Below are 12,720 nucleotides of genomic sequence, written 5' to 3'. Positions count from 1 at the left end.
AGCCTATGGAGGATCCCATGCCAGAGCAGGCGGATCCCTGAAGGAGGCTGTGACCCTGTAGGAAGCCCGCACCAGAGCAGGCTCCTGGAAGGATCTGTGACCCATGGAGACAGGAGCCCACGCTGGAGCAGTTCATGAAGAACTGCAGCCCGTGGGAAGGACCCGCGTTGGGGAAGTTCGTGGAGGACTGTCTCCGTGGGAGGGACCCCACGCTGGAGCAGGGGAAGAGTGTGAGGAGTCCTTCCCCTGAGGAAGAAGGAGCAGCAGAGACAATGTGTGATGGACTGACTACAATCCCCATTCCCAGTCCCCCTGCGCTGCTCAGGGGGAGGAGGTGGAGAAATCGGGAGTGAAGTTAAGCCTGGGAAGAAGGGAGGGGGGGGGGGAAGGTGTTTTAAGACTTAGTTTTTATTTTCTCATTACCTTACTCTGATCTGATTGGTAATAAATTAAACTAATTTCCCCAAGTCGAGTCTGTTTTGCCTGTGATGGTAATTGGTGGTGATCTCGCTCTGTCCAGCTGGGGAGGGGGAGTGATAGAGCGGCTTTGGTGGGACCCTGGCACCCAGTCAGGGCCAACCCACCACAACCAGCATCTGTTCTTACTGAAATTCTCCTTTGCTCAAATGGCTATGCACAAAAGACCTTGCAGTCGCCTGCTAGACGCATCCAGAAATAGTAGCAGAGACCAACAGAGGCTAGAGACCAGGGAACTCAATATACCTGTTATAACACATCTAGTGGGATCAGCAAGCTCTCATCCAAAGCAGAAACCACTCTGCCAAGCCCCAGCTCATGACTTGACCTGGGGATGTTCCTGCTCCCTCTGTGCATATGGGACTCACATAGATAAAAACAAACGGGACAGTGGGAGCCACGCTGCCTCACAGCTGTAGGGGACTGCTGGGCCTCTGCTGAGGAACACAGCACAGGAGATGCTTGAGACACCAGACAAAGGCAACACTTGTGTGTAGATGCAAAGGAAAGAGCTGACAGGGATAAGGGAAACCAGAGATGACCCACCAAATATTTGGGTTACTTTGCTCTGAAGGCAGTGACACCTAAGAAGAGCTCATCTCCCTCTGCAGCTCTGTGGGATGCAAGTATCTGCGATGCATTTGCACTGTGCTGTTGCTGGTATCAGCAAACACTCCAGTGGTGACTCCAGGAGAAGTCCAGGAGAAAGCCCTCTTAGTGGTGACAAGTCCCGTGTGAGGATGAGGAAGGCAAAGGCAAACACAAGGGCAGCCAGAAAGCTCTTTCTTAGCTCAAAATGTACCCAGATCTCCAGGCACCCCTTTCTTCTCTTTATCTGTGTCCTTCCAGACAAGCATCACTGCTTCCCTTTTACCTCCACGCTTTCTCCCAGGTTCAGGCGCACCACCATATGTTCATATATTGCATTTAATTTAATGCAAGCTCCCTCCTTGCACCTCAGCCACTCTTCAGGTTCTCCATGAGCTCCATCCCACACTTCCCTCCTTGCTCACAAATTACCAGCCTGCTGTTACAGCTGCAGTGAGGCATTTAGAAGGCATAAAAACATTTCTCCCAAGGTCTGGCTGAATCTCCCGTGCCTCAGACCACATCAAACATTGAAACAATTGGATTCACAAGCATCCGATCCTAACAAAGATAATATCCCAGCATTTGGACCCAGGAACCACCTAAGGGGCAAACAACACTGCAACACGTGGTAGATGCAGAGGCCAAAAGACGGGAGGTCTGCGTTGGGATTTGGAGTGGTTCAGTCATTGCCAGGACGTAGCAAGAGGCCTTACAGTGCTTGCATCTAGATTTGAAGCATAATGCTCCTAAAACTTAGGGGTCATCTGCAATCCCTGCCCATCTCCACCAGGCAAAGGTAAACAGATAGAGGAGGGAAACAGCAAACTTGGATCCATTCACTGGGAAAGCCATGGGAGCAAAGAGCAAGCAGGAAAAGATGCATCAGTAGGAGAGCAAAGTTTAGGACTCCTTAGCAAGTGAGCCGTGAAAACGGTAACATATGTTTTTCAGCTCCATAAACCCAAGGGACCTCAGGTCTTTCCCTTGCAAACAGAGACTTTGTTTGCTCACAGATAAGAGTCCCTGTAATCGCAGGCAGTTGTGCGGGGCTGCTCCTTTCCCACTGCTTGACAGAGAGTGAGGAAAAGCATGAGAAATAGCCCCAGGGGGATGATGGAGGAAGGAGCAGGGGCGAAAAAGCAGGAAACATATTCAGCTGCACAGGCTGAACGCAGAAAGTACTGCAAGCAGAGCTTGCCTGAGGCCAGTGCACAAGCAAGAGAGAGTGCCTTTGTCTTTTCTGGTGCTGTGAAGCTGGGGCATTCATCTTTCAGTGGGCAAAGAGGTACAGCAGCCAAATCTGGCTTTACCCTGTAGCTTTGTCTTTGGACCTTTTAGGTCCATGTTTTCTCCCTTTCCTTTGTCCTGCTTCTACCCAACTTTCTCCAACACAATAGCCTAAAACATGTAGGCAGGTGGGTGCAGGGCTCTTTCCAGATATCACAAACACAATTCCCAGTCAGCTGCAGGCAGAGAGTTAGAAAGAAAAATACATGGGTACCAACAGCCAGATGAGGGACACGGAGATGGTTACCTCTCAGCACCTCAGCATGGTGAGCTTGCCCTGAGCATCTTGATGGTGTATGAAGCCTGACGCAGGCAGGAGATAGGGGTGATGCCCACATCACCCTGTCCAAGGGATTTTGAGAGAAAGTGAACCTAATTCTAGGCAGAAGAGGTGCCCTGAGCCTGAGCTGAACCTCCCTGCCACCTGCAGCTCCCTTGTGTGGTCATCTGGTGCCATCCCACCGCTCTCTGGGGCATCATTTCCTGCCCTTCCACCTAGGAGTCCTCCACAGCATTGCACCAACAGATGCAAAGGAGTAAAATCAACCTCCTGGCAAGCTGATGGTTGATCACCATCACCACGAGCTGCACACAGACCTTGCCATCAGTCAGAGAATCTCAGCAAAGAGCATCCTTTAAACCTGCATTTCTACCCTATGGAGTCTGCCGTGGGGTCTGGATCACAGCCTCGGATCCCTTTTATTTCACCATCATCTGCTTTCAGTTGCTTTTCAGAGAATAAATGACGTTTAACGCAGGAAAGGAAAAAGGATCAATTAAAATAAAGCTAGTCATAATCTCCTTATGATAGGGAATATATTCTATATCCCTTCCTTTCCCTGACAGATGATAATTATAATTTATCACTAAGAACTCTCAACAGTTTCTTTATAAGCCCTAATTATACCTTACTTCTGTGTGAGATCCCAGGCAGTATGTGCAGCCTGGGAAAAACACATGCAAAGTACATCTCATGAGTTGATTAGCTGTTGGCTCTGAGGTGGAGGATCACAGCCATTAGCAAAAAGAAACACTAGGGCTTAACACAAGAAATAATGAACAAATGTGGAAGTAGAAGGGGTTAACAAGGAATAAGTGCTCCTGAGTTTGCAGGGACAATAGTTCTCCACTTATTTGTTGTAGTACACCTCCAACATGCAATGGCTGTGGTTTTCAAAGCAACGAGGAGGTTTCTACCAAGGTTAATGCCCTGTGCTTTGTAATATGCCACCACACTTTGAACAGACACAAATAATCAAGCCCATTTCAAACAAGTTAACCTACAAATACAGCCGAAATCCTGCATCTATTAGGATTGCACAGGGACTTATCCCCACCACAGAGGACTCTCTGGTCTAAAGGTCAGGCACCCAGCAGGAGCTGTGCTGGAAATGGGCGATGTGGCCTGCTCAGCAGTCAGTCCCTCACCTGTGGTCGCTTCCAAATGCTTTAGGGCAAGATCTTCTGAGGCAGCCAGTTCATTTTGTGGGGTCACTTTGACAAGCCCTTGAGGAACCCACATTGCTGGCCATGAGTGATATGGGTTTGGTAAAGCTGCTGCCAGCCCCAAACTTCTACATGTTTACCTGCATGGTGATGCAAGCCTCGCTCCAAGGTGGGTTCTATTCACCCTAAAACAAAACCGGACTTTGGCCAGGAGAATTTAGGGTAGAAAAGGCACCTTAATCCCTGGCGTTATTCCAGAGTGACCATCATAGGAAATAGAGCTCCAAACTTGAACCACATTTTTTGCACAGATCACTTTTTCCTCTCCCCCAACCCTCCCCCCAAAACTCTTGGTGTCTCTCTCCTCCTTCAAGGTACCTTTCTCAATAGTCTCTCATGTTTGTCCCCAGGGCTTACTAATTATTCGTAACCACTTGCAGAAACCTCATTTAATCATAATAATCGTCGTTAGAAATTACAGCTGTTCATCGTTAAAACACTTTGTGGGCTACATTAACAAATGTGTGCCCAGGAAATTATTGGCCAAGCCTCAGAGCTTTTACAAGGGATTTTATAGAAATGCTTTCAGCTTCATGTGGAAGCAGGCAAAGGGAAATCACCGTGTTTGTAAAAAGGTCTCATGGCCTGCAATAGATTTTCCCTCTCGCCTACTAGGAGCAAAATGTGCATTTTGAATAAAGCTGATGAATAGTAGCTTTAATTAAAAAAAAAAAAAAAAGTAAGAAAAAGAAGGGGCGGCGGAAGACTTTTCACAAATGCCACAACTTTGGCTGGACTCAAGCATGTTCCCATCAGTTGTTATTACTCAGAAACCTCCCAAAAGGGCCGGGTGCTTTCGATTCTGCAGAGGTTTGTGTGCCACCAGCATCCCTCTGTTGCAAGGAGCAAAGATGTGGGTCTGCCACGGATAGGGACGATTTCAGCCATGGAATTTTTCCTTTGAGGGGGAATGGGAGGTTATGGCCAGCACAGCTGTTCAGTGGGGTCTAGGATTAAATTATTTTTGACTGAGAGCTTCCTTCTGGAGAGGTCCACCTCACTTACCTTCTAGAGAAGTCCTCCCAGCCCACTCTGCTTTTCTTCTGGAAGGCCTTGCTCACTCCAACCCTCCTTGTAGAACGTTGCACCACCCCCTCCAACAGCCCCAACTGTCCTTCTAGAAGCTTCCACTGCACCATGGGAGCAAAGGCAGCCACCTGCAGCCACCAGCCCAGCATGATTGGTGGCCATCAGGCTATGCCAGCCATGGGTTCCCATGGTCTTAAGCACTAAAGCTGCAGCTGCTCTATCATGGTGGGTCCGGGACTTGAGTGGGCAGGAGGTGTGCCAGCGCTTGCTGCGCTGGGGAAGGGATGCTCCAGTCCCCAGGGCAGGAAAGGGTGACCTGTGTCCAATGCAAGGTGCTCTCCTAGCCCCAGGTGGCAGCAATTGCTGATGGCTTTATTGGTGGTAATGGGGGAGAGGAGATTCCGGCTGAGGATAGCAAAGAAGCCCCAAAATCCAACATCAAATGCTGACCCAAACACAGTGGAATTTTGTATTTCCATGTCTGTTTTCCATAATTTCCTCTGTACTAAAATGTGGGTAGGGCCTAGTTTGGCCATGTAATGGCCTGTAAAACTCTGGTACATCAGAAATTAGCCTCAAAAGAAGTCAGGAACAGTATTTGTCCAGCTGTGACCACATGGAGGCCTTCCACCACCCAGCCAGAAGCAGTCCCAGCTGGCAGCAACAAGATGTCCATGTCTAGGTGTCATTTTGCTCACCCAAAGAGGGAACTGGGAGCATCAGTGAACTCAGACCTCCAGGTCAAGCCTGAAAATGGAGGCTCAGCATGACCAAATTGGGGTGAAACGCTGCTCCCCACATGACAGCGTGGTCAACAGGAGAAAGGAAAAGTTCTGTCCTCACCACGCATGTGGCCGTGCAAGTACACCAGCAGCGATGTGTGCAGCCGTGCCCAGCTCATCCCCGTGCAGCACGTGGGGCGCAGCCCCAGGCTCTGCCCCTGGGTGGCCTGAGGCTTTCTGAGAAGCTGCTTTCCCACCATTGAAAAGCCGCAATGGGGAGGCAAAAAAGTGCTTCCACGGCTCAAAGACTGACTCGAGGGGAGGAGGAGGAGGAATAAATCCCTTGGGAAAAAAAAAAAAAAAAAAGGGGGGGGAGCTCAGAAAGGAGGGAAATATTTCTTTGAAGATAAATCCTACTTTGTGCAGTTCAGCATGCCCTGGCTTGGGTCCCTCTCTGCTCCTGTGAATGCCTGAGCAGCTCTTTGTGCCCTGCTGTTAAGGGGAGACGAGGAGATTGGGACGCAGCGTGGGGGACCCCCTCTGGCCCCACAGCCCAACCGAGGGCAGCACACTGCCGTGAGCATCGTCTCCGAGGGAAGACTTTGTCTGTCAGCCAAGAGGAGGGAAGAAAAGAGGTTTGCAGATCACATACCTCAGCCCAGCAGCTCTGCAGAGTGCTATTCAGCCCAGACAAAGGACGGGGGCCCTGGACGGCCACAGCGCCGAAGCCCCCAGCACTGGCCCTCCCCCAATCTCTTGGTGTTAATGTTCGGACTTTGGAGCAAAACACCCCTGCAAGAAGGGGAGGAAAAGGGAGGAAAGGACGCTTTCTGTGCCACCAGCGAGAGGTTTCGCTGTTTAGTTATACACAGCATCCAAATGCATCAGGGCTGGCCCATTTTTGCACTGTAAACATATGTTTCTGCTCTTTCCACAGGAAAATAATTCCTAGCTGATTAAACACTACCACGTTTCTACATGAGCCACCTCAGAAAACTTTTGAACCCACTTCAGAGGAAAAGGCTAGTCTGACACACAAGATCCATGCTCAAATCCCCTGACCTCTCACCAACCTACGGACGCAGCGGAGCCGTCACCCAGAGCCTCAGTTTCCCAACTTAGGGTTGCGCCAACAGCGTAACAAGAGGGACAGATGAGGACAGCACAGCTTATTTGATTTTCATCTGTCGGCTGGTGTGAGCCATGGCATGTGCTTACCAAGGCAGGAAGATCAGTGAGTTTCATTATGTGGGCATCACCCCATGCAGGCAACCCATGGGCAGAACCTCGACGGACTTCTTCGAGGCCCAGGACACCCGGCACAGTCAGCGCTGCTGGATCAGCGCCCAGCAACACTCACATCCAGCAGCCTGGAGGAAGGGAGTAATTTATTTACTTGCAGAGCTTGGGGTGGGTGTTCTCATTCCTCCCTTGGTCTTCCTGGAAGAGCAGTTGGACTCATCTCCTTGGTGTTTAAGAAGTCTCCCTGAGCTCCTGGTACAGCCAGTGAAAGGAAATTAGGACAACTCAACTCATCCAAGGGCAGATGTCTAAATAGGCCAGATGAATGTCCCAGGGTATGAATCCAGCCCAAGATGAAGAGGCATTCGTCACTCAAACCCTGCAAGCCTAGTTCAGCACTGCAAACCTTCCAGCTCACCTTCAAGGAACTTCTGCATCCTGGACTTCACAAGCTGCCTTGGTATGGGCACCAATGCCTTGGCTACCTAGACAAAGCCCCCATAGAAAAGCTCGGACCAGGCACATGAGCTACTGGGGTGAGAAAAGTGTTTACCAGGATCTGGGAGAGCCAGGCACCACCAGCACATGAAGGTCCTTCCCCGATCCTTTTTTCACTGTTTGGTTTAGGTCAGAGAGGAGAGTCGCAGGGAACATGAGCCAAGGCCACTCTCCATATACTCAGAGCTTACAAACTGCCAACCCCTCAGCCACCAGAAAGCAGCCAGCTGCAGCTCCTCCTTCAACGCTGCTGGGAAAGCAGCATCCAGCACATGAAGGACTGCATGAGGACAAGATGCTGACGAGAGGAGCACCTCCAGGCAGCTCGCTCAGCGCTCTCGCGCAGGGTGTCCACCGCTGGAGCACACGTTGCAACGTGGAGCCAAGCCTGTGCTGCCTTCAGGGCTCAGCCTACCATGAAGGCATGGTCCTGGGTGCATCACAGGTCGTGTCTCCAAGCTGATCTACCCACGCTGGCTCCCTTTCTTTCCTTCCAGTAAGGTCTGCAGCCCAAAGATCTTCCCAACTTCTTATCCTATCTGCTTTTCTAAAAAGTAGCCCTCATTTATCGCACACCACAGAGGTCTCTGGGGCAGCCCTACAAGCCAAACCATAGGTGGTCACTCCAAGATGAGGTAAGAACCTCCTCCTTCAACATATCTCAAGAAGCGGCGTTAGGCTGGGACCGAAGCCAGGCTATGGCTGCACGCACGCACGGCGTTGCAGTCTGCAGGGAGCAACCACGGCAGAGCTCCCTCCAGCCTGTTCCCCACGCTGAGCTGGGACTTTGCCACTGGGCAGGGTCTGCCCCGCTCTGCAAGGAGGCAGGAGCACACGTGTCTCAGCTGATGGGTGAGAACTTCTGAAGCCATTTGGTGACAATAAGAAAAGTTTGCCTGAAGGAGGTATTCGGGGCTCTCACGTAGGAGGAAGGGGAGAGCACATGGTCAAAGGGCCACAAACTTTAAAACAAAACAAGAAAAGCTTTCTCTTATATTTCGGATGATACTTTATCACACTAAGCGCGACTGCACGTAACAACTTGCGCAGAGGCACCTGGTAAGCTGCAGGTAGTTTCACAACAAGCTACCACCACCACATTTAAAGAACTGCATTTTCATCACCAGAAATGACACATAAAGCTCAAAAGACACCATTCGAGCACCTCCTCAGTCCGATGTCACGGCATAAGGAAGGTACAGGACTGGTCCTGAAACCCAGCTTTGTATTTCTCTGCAAAGTTTTCAAATTGCCCTGGAAACCTTGCACACCTTTTAAACATTTCAATAGCTAAGCTGGAAAGGAAGCAACAGCTTTGGCTCCCTTCACATTCACAACATTTTTTTAATTAAAATCCAGCTGGTCGCATGATACATTATGCTTCTTTCTTTTTTTTTTTTTTTTTTTTTTGTTAAATGCAGCTTAAAAGCTTTGAGCAGCTGTAGGAAATTATTTCCGTTCTCTCTTGCCCTTCCACCTGGTATCACGCGCTGGAGGATAAGTCCTGAGAGACGCTATAGTGGGAGATCAGGACTCCCAAAGAAAGCATACAAGTGAAGAGGAGGTGATGTACAGCACAGGTGGGACTTCTACCTAATCAAAGTTTGCACTATCCAACCCGCAGTTGGTCTGGTACCGGTCCCCAGGTTCACATCAGCTGCGTGCCCAACACTGAATTAAAATTCACTCTTTACTAGAAGTGAAAATTCCCCCGTTTCACTGCTAATTATGGTTATGCCTACAAATAACGTGGAAATATTTGGGCAACAACAGCAGACGAAAGCCAGGGCCAAATCCTGCTTTCAGGTCTGAACCGAGCTACTCTCCAAAGAATTGCCCTTCAAAACTCCGAGGGTGATGTGCAGCGGTGGGGTAAATGTTGGACCAGGGGGTTGCTTCCAGGCTTTCCAACTAGGTCTTGATTATTTACAGCTGTTCCCAGATGTTACCCTTTCATGGGTTATTTGTTCCCAAGTCAACCTCCCCGGTCACACGCTAGGCGAGCTCAGGGGAAGAAAGAGAGAGGCTCCTTTCTCCCTTTTTACTATGGAAACAGCCCTTTATCCCAAGCATTGCAAATGCTGGGCCGCCGTTTCTCTCCCACCGCTGCCCTGGCTACAGCAACCCCACCAGCCACCCACCGCTCACATCTCATCCCAGCTCCTGTTTCCCCCTTCAACAAGTCCCAGCCAACTCATCTGGCACAGACCCCGAGAGCGAAGCCGGACCGCTGAGCACCTTCTCCTCCCCAGCCAGCCATCAGAACCCCCCCACCCCTTACAAATCACCCCCTTTGCTCCCCTTTTGTTACTGATTGTCCCCATTCTCCAGCTCTTCGGGCTTTGTTTCTCGCTGCAGCCCAGGCAGGAGCAGGGTCAGTCACCCGCTGTCACATCCCAACCAACACACTCAAAAGTCCAAAGGAAAAAAAAGGAAAAGTCAAAGAAATAACCCCCCACACACACTCCATGGTACTAACTTTTAGGGCAGGCAGGAAAGAGCAGGCAGGGATGAATTTCACTGGGCAGGAGCATGTTTAAGAGTTAGAAGAGAGGAGGTAACTTACCTCTCCGGGACACACATGGAGGGGTTATTTTTATTTTCTCCACACTTGGGTTGCTGTGTCCTTTGCTTGTGACACTCCAGGACCTGAATGGTGGCACCGCTGTGTGATACCCAGTATTAGAGAGGCTGCTGGAGCTGTCCCTCCCACGGTAGGAGGGGCCACGCAGGGCATAATAAATTCAGTCCCCAAGGCTGGAAAAACTAAGATCTCACCATGGGACATGGGCAGCTGCTCACTGCATGGCTCTCGGAGACGCCAGGGACTAGCAGGTGAACCCGGGTTTCAGTCACCCCTCGCCCACCCAGGACAGGAGAGGCTGGTATTCAGATCCCGCCTTGGCAGAATTAAGTGTCCAAAGGATGGGCTCCGATGAAATATGACAAAGGAGATTCGGCAGGACACGTTGTTGCTGACCCTCAGAATTAAAACTCCCGAACCTCCTCCAGGGAAATGTTTCCCGCAGCTGTAAGCCCCAGGCAGGAATCCGCTGCACCTGATTTCTGAGCAACCCTAGGTGCAAAACCTGCTTATTTTACTTATTTTTTGCACGGTTTTGAGCTTTAATATTTAAATCCTATTAGAGACATTATTTCCTTTGGAGGGGGAGAGGGGGCAGGTCAGCACAACAAAAGCATTTTGTGTGGTTGTATTTTGTAATCTCCAATGTGCCCTGGACTTTCGGAGAGGCATCTGTAACGTTTCTCGGGCTAGGAAGCTGCGCAACGTTGTGGAGATCCTTCTGCTCCTAAAAACCTCTTCCCTGTATGAGTGGCTGAAGAAACATCTCATCCAGCCCTGGAGGGATCTCTGAAGCACAACTGGTGCAGTTTTTTCATCCCTGTCATCTCTCCCGTTGGGATTTTTCTTGTTGGATGAAAAGGCGGATCAGAGGGTCCCTCAAAAGCAAAATCAGCAAATTGCCCTTGCAAACAGAGAGGGGAAGAGCAGGCAGAAATGATGATCCAGCAGTTTTGGGGCAGTTCACATTACATAGAGGATCTCTGAATTAGAAGATGAGCTGCAGAAATGACAGCCTGGTTCACTCTGAAACCTAATGATGAGCAGAAGGCTTATAAGAGTTCCACTTTAAAAGCAGCATTGCTAGTCCTTACTTAGCATCAGGTCCTAAAATAGCATCATTCCCTTTGGTATTGGAATATGGAATAAATGATGGAACCGCAAGGTACGAAGTTAGAAGCAGCTGGCTTTATCTCTGATCATCTTCCAGCTAATGCTCAGCTGGCTGGAGTAAAAAAGCATGGGTCGTGTGTGAGCCTCTAGAAATATTACTTGCTTTAAGGTTTGATTCCTGGAAACCTGCTGAATAGGACAGGGAAGGGTGAGACTAAGAAGGTTGATGGCACTGACAAGGTGTAGGGAGCAGCAACAGCAGCTTTTCCAGGCACCTTGCGGTTTTAATCTCCCGAGTTGATCCACTGGGTTTTTCTCGTGTATTTGTGGCTGTGTTGAGCCCAGCCCCATCACAGGGCCACGCTAAGGTCCTGAAGGTCCATGCCCAGGGGAGACATGGCATGGGGGTGGCCTGGCAAGTTTAATGAGCAGGGGAGAGTCCAGAGAGCCCAAGAGCTTTGCTCTGCCTTTAAAGCCAGTGGCAAGGTCAGCGCTTCCCGAAATACCTTCTGAAGGGCCTTCACTATCACCCTTGTGTGAGCTGCCTTTCTCCCAGCTGCTGCATCCTCATGGCGTGGATGGACTCCAAGGGGTACATGGGGGATAAGGGGACAGGGTTGAGCAACATGTTTGATGCAAAAAAGCTCCCTGCAGTGGAGGGAAGAGCCCTGAAAAAGGAAAAAGGTCATTTAAAACACAGCCATAGCCCCACCTCCTAACAAGCAAAGAAAACCCCAAATATCCCTGTTCTTTGCCCTAACATAATGCCATGGTTTTGCTTTCTTCTGAGTACAGCCTTCAGTGCTGCAGTTTGCTCTTCAGACACCTGGCAAAGGACTCACTGGCTGGGCAGAGGCTGCTCTGGCTTCAGTATCTTCAGCTCAGAGTTCACCAGCTTATCTGCAAAATCCTCACCCAGTGTCCCAGCCGGTGTCCTAGCCCTGGCGGCAGCTAGCAACAAGGCAAGAGAGAATCTGCTGGAGCCCTGCTGCTGGTACGCCCAGCCTTGGAGTTTATGAGCCCATAAAGAAAACCACCTGCGTGGACCTGGTGCCACAGGTCCCCGCAAACCCACCCCAGGGATATCAGCAGGGCAGGTCAGCCTTGAACCCCAGTGAATTTTGTCTCTGTTTGTGTCAGGAGAAGATAAAACCAGGGGGAAAATGGTACAAACAAGGAGTGGGGAGGGACTCCCTGCCCAGCTGCTGGCCACGACGTGGAGTATTTTGTGAGGAAATATATACGTTCACGTCATCCCACCCTACATCCTACCCCATTTGGGAGATTTGTCCTCTTGCAATGCCCTGCCTTGGCAGCATGAAGGGGCTGGTGCGTCCCCCTCCCCGGGCTGCGCTTGCATGTTGTTCCCTGCCACTGCGTGGTTGCACAACGAGCTGCTGCAGAGCCTTGCGAGCAGGTGACTCATGCAGGTAACGATGTCCCCACGAGATTAATTACAGAAATGGCACCATTTATGGCGTTGGCATTTCCAGGAATGATAAGGGGCATGGGGGCAGAAGGAGGACACGACTTGAACAGATCAAAACCTCAGCCCTCACCCTCCCAGGGGATGGCAGCATGCTGGCACAGATCCCGTGGTCATGGGAGAGCAGCGCCTGCCTCTTGCAGTGAGCAGTATCCCACTGAAGAGCAAAAGTGTCAGCCGATGGA

At 50.4% G+C, this 12,720-nt stretch overlaps 1 protein-coding gene across 1 annotated transcript in view; it reads right to left on the bottom strand.

Moving 5' to 3' along the window:
* Positions 1–9,991, bottom strand: part of GDPD4 (glycerophosphodiester phosphodiesterase domain containing 4) — a 37,726-nt gene extending 27,735 nt beyond the window's left edge. The window contains exon 1 of the mRNA XM_064440640.1: positions 9,919–9,991. The gene's annotated coding sequence lies outside the window, so the exon portion shown is untranslated. The remainder of the gene's footprint in view (positions 1–9,918) is intronic.
* Positions 9,992–12,720: the final 2,729 nt, after the last annotated feature.

Source organism: Phalacrocorax carbo, chromosome 1 (assembly GCF_963921805.1).
Source record: "Phalacrocorax carbo chromosome 1, bPhaCar2.1, whole genome shotgun sequence".
Lineage (NCBI taxonomy): Eukaryota > Metazoa > Chordata > Aves > Suliformes > Phalacrocoracidae > Phalacrocorax > Phalacrocorax carbo.
Note: the sequence above shows the minus strand (reverse complement) of the source record. Positions and strands in the feature narration are given on the sequence as shown.